We start from the raw sequence: 22,699 nt of genomic DNA on the forward strand, positions 1-22,699 counted from the left end.
GAATTTAAGGTTAAAAAAGTGAAATATTAAAAAAAGATTTTTTTTAAAAATCACGCAACCTTTTAGAAAATATATTATTTTTCATCAATTTCAAATTTTTTTTTGGAGAGCTGAATTAAAAGATTTAGAAAAAAAGTATATTTTGAGAATATCTTAAAAAAATACATAGAACGGGAAAATACCATGTAGAAAAAATGTTTGTATTTTCTTGCCACCTTAATATATATGTTGTATGGTTAGTTGGTATTTCCGCGTGAGATAATGTGTATATTGTAAGTAAACCGGACGGTTTTCTTTATTTTTTTAAAAAGAATCTATAGAAAACCTGTCCTATAGTGAGCCGGACATTATTTTTTATGTTTTTTAAGTAACTTGTCCCAAGGGGAACCCCTGTTCAATTTTTTTATAACTGTTGTGAAATATGTGGAAAATCTAAAATTGGTGTTTTGGCTATACATATTTGGAAAAAAATAGACCATTCTCATGTAATTTATGTGGCAAATCTCTTTAACTTTTTTCGATATTGTCAAATAAAAAAAGTTTGGTCTGGTCAATGTAAAAAATTCTTTAACATATAATCATATCTATCCAATGCCTAATATATTCTACTAAGACATATAAAAGTTCACTACTCTAAGTACCTTAACTCTTTAAATACACTTCATAGAACTATCAGCTGTTTACCAGAAATGTAGAAACTGTCGCTATATATGTTTTTTTTTGTATTTTTTTGCGATTTCTCTAGTGAGGGTGGTGGTACCCTTCCCCAGAATAGTTATAAACCTACCCATGAGAAGCTATATTGTAAAGAGGAACTGTTTCGGTTCAGCGGTTAGTTTTATAATTCGGTACAGACACTCAGACAGACAGAGATCCAGTTTTTTTATTATAGGGATAATCATGCTATTCTTTTATCATTCGCATATGTTCTACCTTTTAAAGGCAAGAAAACATAAAAATTTCTTATTTCCTAACTGTTTACAGACTAATATAGTTTTGAATAAATAAAACCAACATTCTATTAACCCAGGAGGAGCTTGTGACAATAACTGGACCTGAACAGTATATTATACCACATCATATACAAGATTAATAGACCAACCCTCAGGGAACTTGTGACAATAACTGGACCTGAACAGTATATTATACCGCATCATATACAAGATTAATAGACCCACCCGCAAGGAGCTTGTGACAATAACTGGACCAACCCTCAGGGAACTTGTGACAATAACTGGACCTAAACAGTATATTATACCGTATCATGTACAAGATTAATAGACCCACCCACAAGGAGCTTGTTACAATAACTGGATCTGAACAGTATATTATACCCCATCATATACAAGATTAATAGACCATCCCACAGGGAAATTATGACAATAGCAGGACTTTAACAGTATTTTATCCCAGCATATACAAGATTAATAGACCCACCCACAAGGAGCTTGTGACAATAGCAGGACCTGAACAGTTTATTATACCCCATCATATACAAGATACATAGACCCACCCACGTCCCACAGGAACTTGTGACCTAACTGAATCTAAACAGTATTTTATTCCCCATCATATACAAGATTAATAAACCAACCCACAGGGAAATTATGACATTAACCTGACCTGAACATTAAGTCATACCTTATCATATGCAAGATCAATAGACCCACCAACAGGGAACTTATGACAATAACTATCTAAGCAGTATATTATACCCCATTATATACAAGATTAATAGATCCACCCACAGGGAACTTGTGACAATAACTATATCTAAACATTCAAAAAGATGTATATTTTGTTTTTTAAGTCTACCTCTAACTCTTAATTCTTAAAGAATTTTTTTTTCATTTTTTTCTGTCCAAAGACAACATGGAGACCTTCAGCACCTGATTCTGGAGGCCAAATTAAAATTTTTTTTAAATATAGGGAAACTTCATCTCAAAAGGAAACTTATTTTGTGAAATAACCTATCCTCTCACTCCAAAGAAAAAGCCTATAATCACTGTGTACGCAAAAGTGTTAGAACTTCACCCTCCCCCCCTTATACTTGTTTATACGTGTGATACATTTTGCGAAAGTAATAGTATATACACCAGTTAGTTAGACAACATGATGTAATTTAATATTCTTAAGTTGTGTGTTTCAGTCTAGATCTCGTTTATATTTTTTGCAATACATGTTTATCTATAACAAGAACATGAATTTAGGCAGCGAAACAATAATAAAAATAAGCAGTAATGCTTACTACCCCGCCCCCACCCCCTTTATAAAAAAGGGATGTAAAACATCATCATGAATAAATGTATGAGCCCTAACATGGGAAAATACTTTTTTAAAAAATTAGTTATAAAATCATTTTGTTGCTATAGCTGACAAAAAAATAAGATTGACAATTTTCCTGCTTATTACATAATTTTTCATAATAATAATGTACAATTTTATAACAAATAAAATAATATATAAAGCCATACTACACAGTTACATATATTGATGCAATTATATCGAATTTCAAATATAATATAAATTATCAATATAATTTCAGATGATTTGAAATGTTAATAAATAAATATTGTTATAACTAAAAAATGACAGTTTTGCATTGTGATTAAGTTAAATAAATTTACAATAGTGGGGTAAGTACTATCTAAATTCTAAATAATATTTTTGTTATTTAAAATCTGAATAAGTCATCTGTCATTGCAATTTGTTTGTTTTCCATGCATAAAATAATGATTAATAGGTGTTTTGGTCTGTGCTCTCCCTCAAAGTCAACACAAAAACCTCCTCCTTATTTTTTAGATAAATTGTGAAAAAAAGGGAAAGGGTATAGGTGTAGTAACTCTGAGGGGATTCCTTGTAACCATTATAATATAACCAAACCTGACTTAAAGTGAAATACAAGAAAAACTACCCATCCCATCTTATTTTCAATTTATTTCTAAACAAGGATCACAACACCCATAAAAGCGAAGCACTGGAATGGTAGGACAAATGGACATTAACACTTGTATAGTGTCAGAACTGAATAATCAGAATATAAATGTATAAGAGTCGAAGCAAAATTGTAAATAAAGTTGTTGAAAAACTGCTTGATACAGAATATTGTTTATGGACATATTTACATTTTTAGGACTTGATTATAGAGTTGCTTCGCTTATAACATTGTACTTTGTTGTCTCAGGAATCAATTTACCAAAAATGAGATCAATCGGATAATTAGCTCACATAAAAAGTCGTTAAAAAAGTATAAAAATCAGGATGTTTAAAATGGACGTACGGACATTCTGGTAATGATTATACAGTTGCTACGCTTTTAAAATCGTACCTAACTACTACAGGAACCACCATTAAAAGTTTGAAATCGATAGGACAATAATAAAATGCCTAAATTAACGGAAAAAGCTATCCGTCTCGGACGGACGTACAGGCCGACCCTAATTATAGAAAAGCTTCTCTTTTAAAAAGGGTGATTGGGTTTCAGTCCCCCTGACCAGACACTTAGAGGAACGGACAAAAAAATTTCGTAATGATAAATAAAGTTAACAAAGAAATTTGTAATAAAGTGAAATATTACTCATCTGTCAGTTTTATAACTTTTTAATTTACCACCCAACTACATACATGATGCTAAATTGAAAGAGACAATTTCAGGGATAAAGTTAATGAAACTTGAGCCGTAGTTTTTCTGAGAAATGTACATCTTTAGGTGACTGTGCTTACGTAACGAAAAACATAAAAGTGGTCTTCCCTAATCACTCTAATAGTAAAAGAATAGCCTTCCTCCCTTTGCTAAATAGATCTTTTAAGTTGAAACAATTTGTATGTGATAGGTGGATGTGTACATTCCCCCTTAAAATTATAAGTGGAAGGCCTAAATTCCCTTCCCCCTTCCCCTCTGACACACATCCCTAGTGAATCGAATACAGTTGAATGATTTACATTGACAATAACAAGATTTTTTTATTTAAAAAAAAACAAAGTTGTTTATATTTTTACCTGTGCCCTTTCCCTGATAAAAAGGGAACACAACCCATGCTCGGCAAAAACAATAAAAACTTTCTTGATTAAAGCTTCTGTTTTCTCTCTCAACAAAGATTTGTTATTTTTCAGTTACAATTTGTTTTCCTTTCTCTCACACAGATTTGGTTTAAGCAAAACAGTTGTTCATGGAGTGTCTAAAGTTATGACATTTATGTAAATATTATCAATGTATAAGTTTGGTCTGACGGAAAAACTTAAGACGACATTGATAACATATTTGCTGTAAAGAGAAACATATTGGTCCAGCGGTTATTGAGATGTTATGGTGTACACAGACAGACAGTAATTCTATGATCATATTTTGTTGCTCTTATTAGAACATTTTCTATCAAATTTTCTATATATTTTCCATCCCTTTTTCTCCCTCTAATCTCAAGTGGTGTCAATCTGAGTTTCTGTGTGGGATTGTGTGTGTGTGTGTTTTTGTGCGTGTGTTTGTATACTGGTGTGATTTTTCTGACAAGTACCAAGTCTAAACCATTTTTAGGCTATTTGTTATTTCTAAAGCCTTGTCAAATAGAATTATATCAAAGCTTGGTTTTAGTCACCTTATAATACACGATCGGCAGCGCCGCTATTAGCATCTAGAGGCTCTATATTTGAAGGGATATGGAAGGGCATAGACAATAGCCTAAAACCATATCCAGACTTGTTTATAAAAATAAAATAGCTTAAAACCATCTCTGAACCTATAACAAGCTACACTGTAAAGAAAAACTATATATGTTCACTGTTCAGTGGTTAGCGAGATCCTTCGCTTCATACAAAAATACTTACTACTTTATATTATAGGATTGTTACTCCATTTCTTTCTGAATGAAGTAAAATATTGAATAAGATTCTGCGAGCTTTTTGGTATGTCATTTAGTTTAGGTTTTTTTTTAAAAGTAAGGCCCATTATATTATCTTCTTGGTAAATTGAGTTATAGAAAATTAAAAGGTTCAATACTTTGTTTTTAACTAAAGTAAACTTTGATTAGATCCTATATCAATGTCTTGGAAACACTTTTAATTAAAACCTTCGATTTCATAGCATATCTTTTTCTGTATGTACATACTGTAGGAATGTACAATAAATTTGATATGTTATTCACTCTCTATTCGTGAAAGTTTTATAAGGTATGATCGACAAAAAGTACTAGCATTCCAATAGGGCTATTTGTTCTAATAAACATTAGGTCGAAAAACCTCGAAAACATAACAGCTTACTTCAAAATGATAATTTTGGTAACATCGATTTATCGTTTATTGTTTCATCCCCTAGGATCCCAGGATATGCAAGGTCCAGGAACTTGTAAATATTTTCTTTTTAGAGATGATTCTACTGTTCTGGTTCTGTTCTTCTATTTTCATGTCTTTGTCCCTGGCTTAAATGGTCTTTGATACCCGAAACTTTGTCAGATAATCCGCCTTACTCACACAAAAACCTGCAACACTTAATTTTCTGGCGGTTTTCCTTAAAGTGCTTAGTCGAGCAAAGAAAACCGCCCACCCCCCCCCCTTTTTTTTGAATTATATAGAATATAGGAGGGGTGTTTATTTGTGTAATTGTTTTTAGTTTAGGTCAGGTTAGGATATGTTATATTGGGTAGAGTGTAGACTTTTAGGTAGACGCCCCGCTAGGTTAGAACTCCCGCAGGGGTTAGGCATAAAAACAAACAAACCTTTATTTTTAAGTTATATAATTAAAAAATAAAAGAGGGAGGGAGGGTTTTTTGTGATAACTTGACACTTTGAGAGAAAGCACCAAATTTTTTTATGAAATTCATCAATGATACTTGAAGGCTTTATTAGATATTTTTCATAACATCGAGGATAAGATTAGTTATTTAAGTTATTGGATAATATTAATACTGTGCGCTTCGCCTCCAGTTTATGGGAATTTCCTTTTAATGGTTGTAGAATATATCTTAACGACCTCATCTCTAAAGTAAATTGCTACTGATAATGATAGATTATTATTAGGATTCCCTGTAAAGGAAAAATCAATTTGTTCAATAGTTGCTGAGATCTTTTTTCTTAGCAGGATATTTTAAAAACGTTCTTGATTGTCTTTTTAAATATGAATGGTAATGAAGATAAAAAAGAATCTTTGAAGTCCTTTAGTATATCTGTTTTAAAGCAAATAAAAATAAAGCTGTCTAGATAAGTGAATCAGCCTTAAATTATTTCATTTCTAAAGCCAATTTAATAAAACTCTAAGTTTTTTTTCAGGGGGATGGGGGTGGAGTCTTAATAAGAGGGTATGATGATTTTATTTAGGGAAGGGGGATTAAAATCGAGCAAGAAAAAAACTTTATTCAGATATTCCTTCCTTTTTTCATAAAAGAATACACATAAAATATGTATATTGTATACTGCTTGTTTTAGCAATTTTCAATGTGCAATATTGCCAGAAAAATTTCTAACTAGCATTTTAAGAGACATGTATTCCTAAGAAATAACAAGAACAATTATGTTTATTTGTAGCACAGCATTAATAGTTATGATATTTTAGATGGGAGAAAATTTTAAGTGAGAGATAGAAAAAGTGTAAAAATAATAGATAAAAAGTTAAGGTGAATATTATTGATGCAAATTAGGAAAATGCAAAAAGGGACAAACTTTAAATAAAAAGTCGGCAAAAAAACAGGCTGGCTGCTAATGATACTACATGATCTACATGTAATATATTATATGCCCTAGTGTAAGGGGAATCTACACTACAAAACATTACTTTTGCGGACGACTGAAGTGATAAAAAATCTGCACCACTGAAAATTAATACCTACTTATGGCAAAGTTATTGAATATGTTTAACAACTAGTTTTTCAAAACACTTGCCCCAATTTTAGGCCAGCAAAACTGCTATTGTGTGTGTGTGTGTATTTTTGTTTAATTGTGTGTGTGTATGTGTGTTTGTTTGTGTATTGGTATGTTGGCAAATATTTCTCTTTACTGTGAGAACTCAACCATCTGTCACAAGTTGTTTTTCATGGAAAATTAAGGTTACAAACTAAAAAAAATACTCCAAAAAAGAGAGAAGGGGTATGTGTTTATCTATGATTGAAAAAAGTATGTATGTATCTATAATACAAAGTAGAATGATGTCTGTCCGTCCGTCTGTCTGTCCGTCTGAAGCTTAAGATCTCAGTAACCACTGAACCGATCGGATTCTACTCTTCAGGGTATATACCTATTGGTCCTGCGGTGGTTTTAAGCTATTTTCTTGGGGGGTGGGACACCCCCAACCCCCCCCCCAAAAAAAAAAATCCCCCCCCATTTTTTTTTTTTTTTTTTACAAATTTTATGAATTTTATGAATTTTACGAATTTTACGAATTTTACGAAATTTACGAAATTTACGAATTTAATCGCAAAATGTTTTCCTGCTGGGTAGGTGCGAAAATTTGTGATCCGTTCTGCTGGGTAAGTAATAGAAGATGTAATTATACCTCTTGGGGCAAAGCCCCTAGAGGCTAGGGGCGAAGCCACTAGTATATTATATATTATGTGTGTCCGCATTTTTTCGTTTTTTATTTGTTTTTAAAACTTTTAATAGGTTGCTAAGGAGTGAAGGTTGGTGTCAGGGTGGCAGAAAAATAGCCAAGACATATAGCTTAAAATGAAATAGCTTTGAACAATCCTCTAACCTATGTAAAGTTTCTTTTAAAAATTTAAACTACATCGGAATAGTAGTTAATGAAATCTTAAGCTTCAGCCAAAAAAACGTAACTACTTTATATTAAGGATAAGATATTAACGCAAGTTTTGTAGCACTATTATTATGTTTTCTGTTGGACAATTGTAAATGGGCAGAAAAACTTACATATTTTTTTGCTTGTAGTGCTGACTCTTATATAACATTTGCAAAGCTCACACTATTATGAAAAAAGGCACAATAATCAAAAAAAGGTAAAGTTGAGGTGTAAATTTGTTTTTTAAAGAGTTATATCTTCGCCCGACGCCCCCCTCCCCTTTTTTGGAATTACTAACTTCGTTCGCCTGTTTATGGGCCAAGGTACTCCTAAAAATAATTATTAATTCTAATATTCTTTCATGACTGTATTAGCAAAATAAGGGAAAGTTTTAACGTCTTCATTGTTTGAGTGTGACCACTACCAGGTTAATGTCACAGGTTTTAAAATTGGACTTTTTATAAGCGAAGCTTTTCTATAATTAGGGTAGTTCCGTACGTCCGTAAATCCGTACGTAACGGATAGCTCTTTAAGTTAATTTAGGCAAGTTAGAATTGTCCTGTCGATTTCAAACTTTGCATGATGATTCCTATAGGGGTTAGGTACGAGTTAGAAAGAGAAGCAATCTATAATCGTTACCAGAAAGTCCGTACGTCCATTTTAAACATGTTGCTTAGGTATTAACTTTTTAAACATCAAATTTTTATGTGATAAAATTATCCGATTGGTCTGATTTTTGGAATGCTGATTCTTAGGACAACAAAGTACTTTATTGTAAGCGAAGCATCTCTATAATCAAGCTCCTTTTGTTGCGTTCGACATTTATATTATGATTATTCAGTTCTGACACTATACAAGTGTTAATGTTCGTTTGTCCTACCATTTCAGAGCTTCGCTTTTATGGATGCTGTCATCCTTGTTTTTTTATAAAAATATATACCTAACATTTTTATCCATATACTAAAGTTTCTTATCTAATGAATAAGATAATGTGGTTATAAACTTGGCGTTGCTACAAAAGACCTACTCTACAAGAGACCTACCCCTACAAAAGACCTACTCGTCGGTTCTACAAAAGACCAACGCCTACAAAAGACCTACTCTACACAAGACCTACTCTATAAAAAATCGTAATGCTAGAAGGTCATGGCCGCAGAGCTCGGCCCCCTGGCTGCCTAGCCGCGGGAGCTCGGCTCCCTTGCCTATAACCTAACCTAACCTAACTTATATGTAATAATGTATGAATGTTTATCGTACATTAACTTAATTATATTTTAGAATTTCGTTGATTTACAAAAAGTGGTTGGTAGATTTTTTTCAAATTTTAATATTTTTTTTTTACAATATTTAGGTTAGGTTAGGTTATAGGTAAGGGGGCCGAGCGCCCGCGGCTAGGCAGGCCAGGGGGCCGAGCGCTGCGGCCATGTATTGATTATGTATTACTTTATTAATAAACTAGCGGCTACGCCCCCTAGAGGCCTCTAGGGGCACTTGAGGAGGAGAGAGTCTAATTTAATAATTCAATTTCTTATTTTAGATTTTAAAAGAAAAATTTAAAAAAAATATTTTGGGGGGGGGGGCAAATATTTTTTTTTTTTTTGGAGGGGGGTGCCCCCCTCCTCATTTTTAATTTTAGTTAAAAAAATTTTTAATTTTTCTTTTTTTTTGGGCGGTGATTTTTCATTTTTGGAGGGGGTTGGGGGTGTCTCACCCCCCAAGAAAATAGTTATAAACCTTCCCGGGACCTATGAGAAGCTACCCTGTTAAGGAGAACCCGATCGGATCAGCGGTTAGCGAGATCCTTATGTACAAACATACAAACACACAGACACAAAAATACACAGACATCCTGTTACTTTAGTATAAGGATTTGATGTTTATATAACAATATATATTCGTAGGTCTTTTGTAGAGTAGGTCTTATGTAGGGGTAGGTATTTTGTAGAGTAGGTCTTATGTAGGGGTAGGTCTTTTGTAGAGTAGGCCTTATGTAGGGGTAGGTATTTTGTAGAGTAGGTCTTATGTAGGGGTAGGTCTTTTGTAGAGTAGACCTTATGTAGGGGTAGGTATTTTGTAGAGTAGGTCTTATGTAGGGTTAGGTCTTTTGTAGAGTAGACCTTTTGTAGGGGTAGGTCTTTTGTAGCAACGCCATAAACATTCTTCTACTCATGTAATTTTCATGTCCTCTTTCTTCCTGAAATACCTAGAAAATATTTTGAAGATTATGATAGTCTACGAATATATGATGGCATAGTTGTTATTACAAAGCGGCTAATTGTTAAATTTTCAAAAGTGTATTTCCTATACTTTTACTCCTCTTTTCCTCCTAGCGTTGGTGTGCCCCATACATGCTAAACCTTATATTTAGAACTAAAAATATTTGAAAATTAAGACAGAAATATAGTTTTTAATGGGTCCTTTCTTTAGGAGAGGTTGAGAATAAAAAACAAACAAACATCCTGTTACTTTAAGGATGAACTAGACTAAAAATGCTGTAGTACACCGAATTGTAAGATACTAAATTTACTCACCTTGTTTTCCCGCTGTTTTGTTAGGCGACCCTAGGTGTAGAATATAGATCTATCATCAATCAATCTTTTGTTCACTGATTTCACAATCTGCTAAATTTCACCGAGATATAACATTCTGAATATAGGTGTCCCTTCACTTCTGCATATTTTCTTATTCGCATTGTGTGTTTATGTTTTTGCAAAAAAAAGGACAAAGAGCGTCTTTTTTCTTAACAATCCTCAAAATGGGGTGCAAGCTTCCAGTCAAATGCGCATATTAGGTCAAACTGTTCTTAATTATGTGTTTAATTTTACAATGCACTTATTAAAATTAAGTACAGTTTGACTTAATAAGCGCATTTGACTGGAAGCTTGCATCCAATTTTACGGATTATTGACAAAAAATGACGCTTTTAGCGAATAAATAAGGAAGTGTGTTACATAACGGGAGTAAAGTTAAAAATGCAATAGGAAGTTTTATGCTGTTTTAATAATATGATTATTTTGTTGAAATGGGTGGACACCTATGAATACAACATAGAAATTTATTATCCTAGTGTTTGTAACAGTTTCTGAACGATGGAAAGTTTTATTTACTAAAGAATTACAGTTTTGTCCTAAATTTTTATTCTACCTACTTATATTTTTACATAATGCTAAAAGTGCACATTCAGTAAAAAATGTAACATTCGAATGAAGGTAAGATTAATTTAAGCCATATTGCATCTTTTTAAAATTTAGTACTGTTTTGGTCTTAACAATTAAAGATAATATAAACTCTACAATAGCAATCTTTCCCATTTTTGCACATGATAATTTATTAAACTATATTTCCCAAAATAGGTTAAGTTAGGAAATGATGAGCAAGCTTTTTATACTTTATATAGATGTAAAACAAATATATTTTATTTTATGTACAAATATTTAGTAAATAATCTTTACTAACCTTATTTTTATATTCAATGCTTTTAGAATTCTTCTTTTTTAAATGGTGATTACTTGTATGATTTTTTGTGACAGTAGTTTGAATCGTAATTAAGTTCTTTTTAGGCATCTTGCATTTTAGATAATTCTAAAACATGAACATCAGATTGTTTTTCAGTTTTATTTTGAATATTATGTTTTATTAAAATGAAAAGTGCTAATGCTTGATAACAGTAATTTCTTGTTTGGTCATTAAATTGTTGATCTTTGCATTTTGGAATTTTGGGTGGTTTATTTTTTGTTGTTTATTCTAGGTTAGGTTAGTTTAAGTAAAGGTTAAACGATCCTCGCAGTTGGTTCCAGTAGTCAAAAATAGGTTTCAGTGTTATCCTTATTTTACCCATCACATAATATGGATTGTAGCAACAAAGATGATATCTGTCTAGAGGAATATGATTTTAAGATGTATTGAAAGGAAAATGATAAATCTCACATTGTTGTGTGCGTTGGTGTTCATTTAAACTTAAATATTGTTAGGTTAGGTTAACATGAATAAACTGCAGAGTTTTGTTATTCAAAATTTGGCCAATGGGGCGGGGGAGGGGTAAATCTAATATATTTTTAAAAATGTTACAGTCGGGATATTAACCCTCCACCCACCCCCCCCCTCTCTTGTACGTCTTTGTGTACATACTAGCGACTACGCTCCTATTATCTAGTGGCTCTATAATCGCAGGATATGGAAGGGCAGAAAATGAGCCTAACACCATACCTAGATTTTATTTATAAAAGCCAAAAACCATCCCGGGACCTATAAGAAGTTTCACTGTAAAGGAGGGCCATATCGGTTCAGTGGTTAGCGAGATCCTTCGCTACAGACAAAAAAAGGCTCACTACTTAATATAATAGGATGTTAACAATCCCCCAAGGTGTTAAAAAGTATATAGTAAACTAATACACATTGTAATGTCTCTGCTATAATACTTTTTTAGCTGTATTTAATTGTACTTTATTCAAGTATGGCAGACAGGAAAAGGATAATCAATTTCATATTTTGAAATATTAATAACTGCGCCCCAAGCATCAAGAGGCTCTGTAATTGAAGGTTAAGGGAGCTCGGGGGATGTTTGAACAATAGCCTAAATAATTCAAGAGTAATATATTTAGAAATAAAATAAAACCAACCCAGGTCCGCTATAAAGCTTCCCAGATCATGGTAAGAAAGCGAAGCTTTTCTCCTATTTCTGGCACCTGCGGGGTGCTGTAACCCTGCGGGGCCAATTTCCTAACCCTGCAGGGCAATCATTAACATTTAACTAACCTAACTTTAAATAACCTATCAAAAGCTACCGTGAAAATACGACGAAACTCGCTACTTCGTTTCTTTTCCATGATCCAACTTCCCTAAAATGGAAAATTTATTCTTTTACTTTAAGATTATTTTATTGTCCTATGCCTGTATCCCTTAATATTGTAGAAAGTGCGGCATCTTTTTCCAATCTTCTATATAAATGTAGTCAGAGAAAAAGGAGAAAATGTTTGATGAAGGAAGAATTTAAAAACTGATAAAAGTTAAGTTGTAGACTTGTAGAGTAGCTTCGTCGTATAAGAATAAAAAACAAGAAAACAATCTTACATTTCATTATATGAAAAACTATTTAACTATCCCTTAAAAACTATTTAACTACCCCTTAAAAACTATTTAACTACCCCTTAAAAACTATTTAACTACCCCTATGTGTAAAAGTAACTGTGTGTGCATGTCTGTCTCTCTGTAACGAAGGATCTTGTTAACCGCTGAACCGATATGGTTTTCCTTATAGATCAGGAATGGTTTATAACTATTTTGTTGGAGAATACCTCTTACATTTAACTTATCATCTAAAGAAAAAATACCCCATCCCCCCAAAATAAAAAAAACTTCCTGTTTAAACTGAAATTGACAGAAAAGGGTGAACTGAACTCCCCCCCCCCTTCCCCATCCTCTAGTCAAAGTAGCTAATATTAGGCGACTTTTTTTTAATTAAACATTATATTTCATAATTTTTATTTATTATCTGAAAAGTAAGTTAGTTACCTATTTACCCCTGATATTTAAGGTTTCTTCATCCAACTGGGAAAGGAAATACTCAAAGGATTTGTTACTGCAAAAAAATACGTATAGATGCTGTCAAAATTTGTATTTAACTACAGGAATAGAGGGATAGATCAATGGATTGTTAAATGTTAATATTAGGTACTTGAAATTAGGTTTTTCTCACCTGATTCTAATATGGCGAGAAATTGTAATATTAATTTGGGCCATGGCACGTATTTCGGCGGCAGCGGCGGTAACACAGTCATTTCTTTACAGTTCCTCATTGTACATCATTAAAGCAATTTTCATGCCAGCCAATAATACTTTGATTTTTTTGGTTTAGTTCCTTTGTGTTTAGTACGTGTCGAGCACGGAACCCCCCTCCCTCCGGTGCCCCACATTTATTTTTAAATAAATTGAAAGTTAAAATGAGATAGTTTAGTTTATTACTCCTTGTGCCTAATCCCTGCCAGGTGCCTTAACCCTACGTGGCCCATTCCTGCGGGGCTACCTATTACACAATATGAACTAACCATATCTCATGTCTGACCTATAGTAAAAACAAATACAGGATAAACTACCACTCATTTTCAAATTATTAAAAGAACAGAAGGTTTTTTTTGCTCGACCAGTCACTTTAAAGGAAACCGCTTTAAAAGTGTTACACCCCTACACTCACTTTAAAATATAGTTGCGCTCTCCTATGCTCGATAAAGGTCTCCTTGTTTGAAATAAAATTAGCTTACAAAGAAGAAACCAAATATCTCTTTTTCTATCCTTTATTTCTCTTAGAAGCAAAGCTTTTCTATTATTAGGACTTGTACAACTTAGTATACGTATGTTTCAACGTCAATACGTCTAAAATAGCTAGATATTCTGTATTTTAAGCACGAAATAATTGTATGATCGTTATGAAACTTGGTTTAATTAAATATTATATGATTAATACCGATCAAATCTACTCTCACAGTAGGTTTAGTTAAAACTTCTCGTTCTATAAAAACTTCTTGGAAAAATTGATTATATTGTTATATTTATTAAATTCATTGTTTGAACTTGAAGCGCATGTATAATGTATATGTATATATTCATCACTGTAAGAAAAATTGTACCTCATTTTTCCTTCTCTTTTATGGATGTTGTTTTCCTTGTCTTTTTTGTATATGTATATTGGAATAAAATATGTTGTATTAGCATGAAAAATGAATCCTTCTAATGTATATTATTAGGGAACATGTTGCTAACTTTTACTAAACATATCATAGATTTTTTTTATGCATTGAACCTTTGATAATACCTAATTTTTTTGCTGTATTTCCAAGTGTTAGTTAAATTAGTATTATTAGTACCTACATAAAAACTTTAAAAGGGGGAGGTAGGTTGTGCTAAAATTCCGTAAAGTTTTGAGTTTTAAGAATTTAAAATAGAAGTAGAACTTTAAAATTTGGACTGGCAGTTTTTGGGGTATAACTTAGTTCACCTTCTATTTTAAATTTTTAAAACTCACAAGTTTACGGAATTTTAGCACAACCTACCTCCCCTTTGTTATATCTTTGTAAATTGATGCGTAATAAAAAGGTAGTTCTATTTAAATTTTTTTGGGTAATTAGGTCTAAAAGGCTCAATCTCGATGCTGTAAATTTTTTTGTCATTTATTTTGTATTAGGTGTGTTATCAGGATAGCATATGTGTCATAAAAAGAGAAGGTTACAATAATGTTTTCCTTTATTAATTTAATAACGCGTATATTCTAGTTATAGAGTATCTACACCACTAAAAAGAATTAATGAATTATTTTTAAAATCCATGAAGTTTTTTCTCAATGTACATGAAAAGTGTGACTCATAATTGGATTTATTTTGCACGAGTCACCTCCAACCTTTTTAAACTCAACTGCATCTAATTTCCGTTGGAGACTTTAAATTTTAGAATATTTTGTTTATTTTCTGGTAATGGTAGATTTTGTAAATATAAAGCTATAAAACTTTCCGGTAAGGTAATTTTTTGTTGATGATTAGGAAACTAAAAACTATTTTAAACGGATCAAATTTGCCTGAATAACTATAAAAGATTTGAAATAGATAGGTATATTAAATGAAATATTAACTAGATTGTTAATAGTTTTTGTTGTTGTTTAATCTAGTTTCAAGAAAGAGAAAATTCTTATATTTTTATTCATTTCTAAGCAATCTGTATAAAACCGTTCATATTAATAAGAAAAAATGTTGAAGATAAATTTCTATTTATTTTGCGTTCATTTTTGATCCGCCGTAGAATAAGAGAATATTGAGTAGTATATAACAGGGATGGAGGGAACATTGGACTGAAAATTACACTGGTACCCAAAGTTTTATTATCCACGTTATCTATTCGCTGGGTCTGGTTATTTCTTTTGTATTTTGATTTGTTAATTTCAAACTATTAAAGTCCAAACTTTTTAACCAATGATTTTGGTAGGGGTATTTTGTTTGTAATCATTTGGATTGAACAAATTTATTGTCCATTGACTTTTCCCTTTAGATCCCTGGGTATAGAGTAACCATGTGTATCAGAATAGGGAATATTATATGGAGATATACCAAAAATGTCCTTCACGAAGGAGGGGGGGGGGGGATTTTTGGTTACTAAAGAATGGTTTGGTGAGGATGCATATTTGGGAAAAAAGGGGGATATTAAATAGGGAAGTGAGGATGGATAAGAAAGGGAGGTGGGTATGATGCAAAATGGACGTGGGGAATATGTTAGGGGATATGTGAGAGGGGGGGATGTGTAGAGGTTTTGAGGCTGGTTTCATCTCGCTTCATAGTTCGGCCTCAGCTGTTCACCAGAGAGGTTATTTCATCTCCGTTGGCTCTCATTCAAGAGCTAACTTGGATTGTTTTTAACTCCGAAGGTTTTTGATATACCAGTGCTTTTACATTTAAAGTTAATAAACGGGATAAGCTCCTTAAAATAGTCATTCAGATTTGGTCATTTTTTTTAGGTAAAGTGACTTTTGATTTTTTGACTTTTTAGAATTTTCTTTTTATAAACTATAAAAAAATATAATAAAGTTGGTATGTAATGTTTTTTTTCATATAAAGATAACTTTATATATAAGTGGCTTTGAATTCATTTTAATAAGTTAAAAAATTAAAGAAATATACAAATATACTTTTGTTTGTGAAATGTTAAAGAAAAGAAAAGCAAGATTTATTTACAAATACATCTCAATTTCTGGTATGGCCAGCTGATTCTGATATATTTGTATTATTGATATCTTATTGTGTTAATATATGGTATTGGGGTTGTTTTTCTTTACAAGCTTATTTTGGTATTGGGATTTTTCTTGTCATTTTCAAAGTATTTTTAGATTTCAATAAGGCTTTTGATACTATCCTATGTGCGTATTTCATTTACTTATTTTTTTTAGAGGTAGTATTCTATTAATCTAATTTTAATGCCTATTTGGGCAAAGGGTGAACTCAATGTTATTATATTTTTATGTTTTATTTTATGTTTTTGTTATTCTTTTCATGCTTATTAGGGTATTAAGTTAAGATTTTTTTCTTGCTATTTGTTAACAATATATTGACATTGAATTTCAATAAGGTTTTGATCTATTTGTGTTAGTAATATATTCGTGAGTTAATATATGGTATTGGATTGCTATTCTTTACAAGCTTATTTAGGTATTAATTGAAAAGTTTTTCCTTGCTATTTGTTAAGAATGTTAAGACTTTGGATTTTAATAAGGGTTTGATTCTATTCCATTTGTTTATATTTGCATTAGTGATATATTCTTGTGTTGATATATGGCATAGAATAGCTCTTCTTTACATGCTTATTAAGGTATTAAGTAAAGAGTTTTTTCCTTGCTATTTGTTAAGAATGTTTTGACTTTGGATTTCAATAAGGTTTTAGTTCTATTCCATGTGTTAATATTTGCATTAGTGATATATTCTTGAGTTATTATATGGTATTGGATTGTTATTCTTTACATGCTTATTTAAATATTAAGAGTTTTTTGACTTGAAGAAAGCTTTTGATTCTCTTCACGTGCTTTTTTTATATTATTGGTATTTTATTAAATTCGGTGTGGGGTTGTTATTATTTTCATTGTCATTAAGGTATTGAGTGAAAAGTTAGTTTATTTTTGGACTTAAATAAGACTTTTGAGTTTATCCTATGCGTTTTGTGTTTAGAGGTGGTATTATATTAACCTTATTTCATACTTATTAGGGTAATGAGTGAAAAGTTTTTTTCTTTCCTCATACTAAGTTCATCAGTCTTTGATTTCAATAAGGATTTGATTCTATCCCATCTACTTATATTTGATTTATAGAGTTGTTATCCTATTTGGTATATTATTCTGTTCATTTTTACTTTTTTTCTCTGCCATTTTCATCAATGTTTAAGTTTGGTTTCAATAAGGCCTTTTATCCAATGTGCTTGTGTTTGAAAGTTGACAAAATTAAAAGCATGGCTTGATTACAAATACAATTTAATCTCTGGTATAGCAATCTAATATATTTGTATCTTTGATATCTTTTGTGTTAATATGTGGTATAGTATTGTTATTCTTTACATGGTCGGTTATCCAGGCATTTAGGAAATAGTTTTTCTTGCAAGTAGCAGTTGTCATCCTATGCGTTTTGATCAAAAGTTATATTAAAGAGTGTAGCTGGGGGGAGGTGAGTGCTTTTTACTTTCGCTATCTATTTGTGTTTTTTAAATTGAGATAGCAAAAATTCATTAGTATTAAAGCTTATTTCACTCTTTGTATCATTATTTTTTTTAATAATACTTACATACATACTTCAAATATGAAAATTATGAATTATGAAAATAAATATTTTTGATATTTCAAAAGGGTTCTTGTTCCGTCTTATCTGTCATAAAAATAGAATGCTTGTTATTATTTTACCTTGACCTAATTATTTACATTACACATTTCGCATAGTTTAACTTTTAAATTAATTTCAACAACTTTAGAACTAAACTAGTTTGATGTGGATAATTTTATCAACAAATCTCTTAAGGTTTAACATGAATTAATTTAAATATTTTTTTGAAAAACAGTTCTGTATGAATAATTTAAAAGCAAATTGTGTGTCTTTTCGGCTAATTAGCTCTAATTTAGACATGTTAGAATCGTTCTTTTAATTTTAAACTTCGTAGTAAGCTTCCTGTGACGATGAGGTATAACTTCTATGTTAAAAACAGTACACATTTCATTAATGCATATTTATTCTTTTATTTTACCACACGAAAAAAAGCAAAAAGGTTTTTCATTGTTTGGGTGGAAAATAGAGTTATGGTTCTGATCTTTTCTTTTACCACTTTTCTCAAGTATTTCAATAGATAGATATATAAATAAGTTTTTTGTTGTATTGGTTTATTCTATTTTCTTAGAATATAACAAAGACTAGAAATAGTTTTCTTTATGTTATATTTACTAAAAATATATAAAAAGTATTTAAGAATGCTCTCTTTAAAAATATATTTTAATCACTTACATATTTTGCAATAGTGGCGTGCGGTAGGGGGTGTGCTCACACCACCATTAATATCAAGTAGGTTTGTCTTTCAATTTTATCCCCCCATAATGGTTTTATCCCCTTCCCCCAGTGCAGTGGTCGTAGGGCACGTTACTGCAATCAATGGTCCAATTATCTAACTGTCGCTGTAGCAACAATATACAATATACCAATACAGAACTTTTGTATAATTGTAGATATGTCTATAAAAAGTTTTGGGTATAGTCCCTTTAGTAAAATCGCACCTTATGGGGCGATTCTTCGTATTTTTCACCTAACCCAATATAACCTAACCTAAAATAACCTATAAAAAGCCATTTTAAAAATACGACGAATTGCTCCTTAAGGGGCGATGTTACGAAAGGGACTTTTCCAAAGTTTTTGTAAGGTGATGCTGGTAATATACAAAAACACATACATCTCTCCACTTTAGTACATACATAGGATTAGATCTCACTAAAAAGACATATAGACAAACATTTATCATACTCACAACTCATATTGGATTTAATATAGAAATTTAACAAGTATGATAACATCCATAAAAGCGAAGCTCTGAAACAGTAGGACAAACGTACATTAACACTAGTAGAATGAAAAACTTAATAGGCAGAATATAAATGCTTAATTACAGGATACTGTTTAAAAACATACTTACATTTTTTAGAACTTGATTATAGAGATGCTTCGTTTTTAGCTTTGTATTTGTTGTCCTAGGAAGAAGTATTCCAAAAATCAGATGAATAGGATAATTATGAAAAATTGTTTACAAAGTTAAAATCTGATATTACGATTATAGAGTTGTTACGCTTTCCAAATCTACAGGATAACTCTAAAATGTCTAAATTAATGATAAAAGCTCTCCGTTACGGACGGACGGACGGACTGACCATGAGTATAGAAAGCTTCGCTTTTAAAAGTGTATCATCCTTGTTGAATTGAAACACATGTGTAAGAAATAGAAAGTTGTTGCAATGTGTCTTTTCATGTCAAAAACTTTTCTTGATTAGAAGTTGGTAGTCAGTACTCCTGTTGAGTTTTAGTCTATGAGAATTTTTAAAAGAGCAGCTACTTTTTAGGTAGGGTATACCTTTGTTTATTAACTATTAAGAGGCCTCTGCGGACAATTGATGGAAAAGGGAGGTTTTTAAAATTTTGATTTTAGTTCTAAAAAGAAAAGGTAAAAAAGTTCAACTTCACTAAAAAGTAGAGCCATATCAGTTCAGTGGTTTGGCAGTTCCTTCAAAGACAGAAAAACAGAAATTAATATTCTGTTACTTTTAAATGATCGATTAAAAATAACTTAGCTAAGCATATATTGCCTAAAGTCAAAGTGTCTTTTTTGCCAAATTATTTTGCTTAGATTTTATTTGTCAAAACAATTGATATTGCTTCGCGACATATGAATTTTTATGAATGTTTTAAACTCTCATACTTATACATTCATAAAAAAATGACACGCTGGTTTTATTTAATAGTAAAAAAATTATATCAAATGCGATGTTAATGTAAAAGTGTTCTTAAAATAGTTCTTCTAAATAATATCAAATTTTAGATATGCATCAAATATTTTTTGTACATTATAATTTTAATTATTTTTGAAGTAGTTGCAAAATACGTAAAAAGAATAAGTGGCAATTTCTTACTCACTAAAATTGGACCACAAAAAAACACCTTTTTAAAGGACGCCTGCAAGAAATACCACGCTTTAACTGCTGAAAGACTGCCACAAGTAGGCCCAATACCCCAAATTTAAAGCCTTCAGATTTAATAACAAAAAAGTTCTAGGCATTTCAAAATATTATTTATATACAATGAAAGTTTTGAAAGATTTCCAATGCTCATAAAAGAAAAAAAAACAATATTAAATTACGTCGCCTAGACACAAAATTATAACCTTATCTTTGTCAGAAACTTAGATTGCCGGTAACTGATTATATTTTTACAATAAAAACACCACATTTCAAAGTCAAAATCTATGAAAAAAATTTGATGTAAATTGCATTTGTAAACGAAAATCATAGCGGAAACAAAGAGGGAAGCTAATACAAGCTCAGCTGTGATTGGTTGCTTAGCTGATTCAGCCTTCTGATTGGCTACAGTACACTCGGTACAACGCAAGTTAGACTTATTTTTTAATAATGATTTTTACTATAAAAATGGGCATTTTTATTGTAAAAATATAATTAGTTACTGGAAACCTAAATTTATGACAAAAATAAGCTTATAATTTTGTTTCTAGGCCACGTAGTTTAATTTCAAAATTTTTAACATTAGCATTGAAATTTTAAAATGCCTAGAACTTTTTTGTTATAGAAGCTGAAGGCTTCAAATTTGGGGTATTGGGTCTACTTGTGGCAGTCTTTCAGCAGTTAAAGCGTGGTAAATCTTGCAGGCTTCCTTTAATGCATAATATAGGTTAGGTTCAAGGAGGGAGGGTACATTGGACTGTAAGTTACACTAGTACCCAAAGTTTTATTATTAAGTTATCTTAATTGTAGACTCTAAACGCTAGAAGTGTTCAAAATTTTCAACCAATAACTAAGAAGTAATTTTGATTTATCATAAAGGATGCATAGAAATTTATCAGCCATTGTCCTATCCCTGAATATCCAAGGACTAGAATAATAAGAGAGGGGTAGGTTTCTGGTAGAATCCGTAGAGGTGTGTGTTTTAAGGCTTTAAAATAGTAGTAGAACGATAATATTCACTAAATATGTATATTTCTTATTGAAAAGAACTCTATTACAAATTTATTTTTAAAAAGTTAACATAAATTTTTATCGTTCTACTACTGTTTTTAACTTATAACACATAACCTTTACGGATTCTACCAGAAACCTACCCCTCTCTTTCTAAAATTTAGAATAAGGGAGGTGTGGTGTTCCACTTTTGTAAAAAATTGTAATAAGTAAGTTTTCTAGAGAATTTTAGACAAAATATTCTTTAGATTAATATTTTTCAATTGATAGAATAATATTTTTTATTAAATTGTACAAGATTCTTTTAGATTGGTTTTAGATTGGGTTATATAACATTTTAAAGTATTATGATAAGTGGAATTTTAGCCCTCCCTATCCTATGATAATGACTAATAATAATAATCCCACCCCTCCCTTGAAAATGACCAATAATAAGCTCACCCAAAAAGTAGAAATAAAAAGTGTACAAATATGTTCTAGAAACCATAGTGTACAAATTAAACAAACAAAAAAACTTTTTTTATGTGAACAAAATGCATTTATTTCTAAATGAAATTGTTTGAAGCTTAATTGTAAATCTTTCAACTGTTCTCTTAGTTTGATTAGGTAAAGAAAGATAGAAGTTCTAAGGATGAACGGATGGTAAAATATATTTCCTGTATGGATTCGAAACCAATTCTAAGCCAGACTGAAAAATCATGTATCATATCGTATTCTATCCAGTTTTCTACGAATATAAAAATGTACAATCATAATGTTAAAACCAGTTTTGTAAAGCCGTGCCTTTCGCAAGTCGGGGTTAACAAAACTAGTTTTGATCTGAAAATAGTACTTTTTTATCTGCGGAAAGCTGTTTATAATACCTTGCGATAAATAACTATTATAGAATTTGTTTTGTAGCACAACTTTTTTATAATTTGTACTAAAGTTATAAAGTTAGTAACTATCTTGTCTGTCGATGGAATTTTTAAAAAATATACGACCAAATTCTTCTTATTTTTTACTATACAAAAAACACGTCCGTTTGTTATTACTGCGCTACACTGCCATTATCCATGAATATACTTGTTTTGTCACAGTTTGTATTAATAACAAAATTAATTTTTACAAATGAAACCTATACCTACCTAATTTTAAGAAAACTCAATATACTTTTTGTCCCTGATTGGAAAGTTTGAGATAAATAGTTGTTTTGCACCCTCTGCTCTGAATGAAATCTAATTTGTAGACATGAGAAAGATACATAT

The 22,699-nt window shown here is 31.1% G+C and overlaps 1 protein-coding gene across 5 annotated transcripts in view; it reads left to right on the forward strand.

Moving 5' to 3' along the window:
• The first annotated feature begins 2,543 nt into the window (after positions 1-2,543).
• The window catches only part of LOC145319607 (uncharacterized), a 142,187-nt gene continuing 122,031 nt past the window's right edge, over positions 2,544-22,699 (forward strand). For 3 of the 5 annotated variants that reach the window (XR_013879964.1, XM_080161838.1, XM_080161840.1), the window contains exon 1: positions 2,544-2,636. The gene's annotated coding sequence lies outside the window, so the exon portion shown is untranslated. Of the gene's footprint in view, positions 2,637-16,024; positions 16,125-22,699 lie in introns of those variants that run through there. The other 2 variants (XM_080161841.1, XM_080161839.1) reach the window with 2 other exon arrangements.

This window comes from Acartia tonsa, chromosome 5 (assembly GCF_053477335.1).
Source record: "Acartia tonsa isolate MP-2025a chromosome 5, ASM5347733v1, whole genome shotgun sequence".
Taxonomy (NCBI): Eukaryota; Metazoa; Arthropoda; class Copepoda; order Calanoida; family Acartiidae; genus Acartia; species Acartia tonsa.